This window comes from Alligator sinensis, unplaced genomic scaffold (assembly GCF_000455745.1).
Source record: "Alligator sinensis unplaced genomic scaffold, ASM45574v1 scaffold105_1, whole genome shotgun sequence".
Lineage (NCBI taxonomy): Eukaryota > Metazoa > Chordata > Crocodylia > Alligatoridae > Alligator > Alligator sinensis.
In genome coordinates this window covers 614,590-615,360 of record NW_005842233.1, presented here as the reverse complement: position 1 = coordinate 615,360, position 771 = coordinate 614,590, and positions in this window count along the sequence as shown.

Sequence of the window (771 nt, the reverse complement as noted above, 5' to 3'; positions counted from 1 at the left end):
CTGGCCGGGAGGTCGGGGCAGCACGGGGGCGTGGGGCGCGGGTGGCGGGCGGCTCCCGCGGGGGAGCCAAGCCACGCGGGGCCCCGGGAGGTTGGTCCGGGATCGACCTAGCGCCGGAGCTCCGGCCGTGGAAGTTCGTATGAGGTTTTTGAAATGGGCCTTGCCCGGGCCTTTGATCCAGGGAGGCGGACACTTTTGGTGGTTCACCCCGGTGGCTGGGCCGGGTGCCGCATCTACAATATTGCCAGGAAAGGTTCGCGGAGATTTTCGGGGACACGGTTTTCAGGACCCTAGATGCCCATCTTCGGTTCCAGAAGGCTGGACACAGGGACCTCCAGTGCAAAAGAACCGTGCTGCAGACAGAAGGGCCCTTCGAGTTGCGCGGCCCGCTGCCTTGTCAATCGAGAGTCGAGGCAGGGTGCCCCGGTCTGGCGTGCCAGTCCAGGCAAGAGTTCTAGGCTCTTGGCCACAATTCCGGCTTCACCCCGTGGATTGGTTTGGAGGACGGGCAGGCCGGGGTGCTTCCTTCCCTAAGAGTGGCGGGTCTCTCCTGCCGAGGAACCGGGAGGACCTGGTGTCCACCGTGGGACTTGGATAATTTCCGCTCCGTTGGGTCAGGAGCGTTTGACGTGGGAGCTCCGGCCGGCAGCGGCCCGGCGGGCCAGGCCAGGAGAGAGTTCCAGGAGCCCGGCCACTGTTCCGGTTTCGCCCCGGTGACCTGCCGCCTTCCCCTTCGGCGTTCAGGGCAGGCCGGGTGCGCTTCCTTGGGAC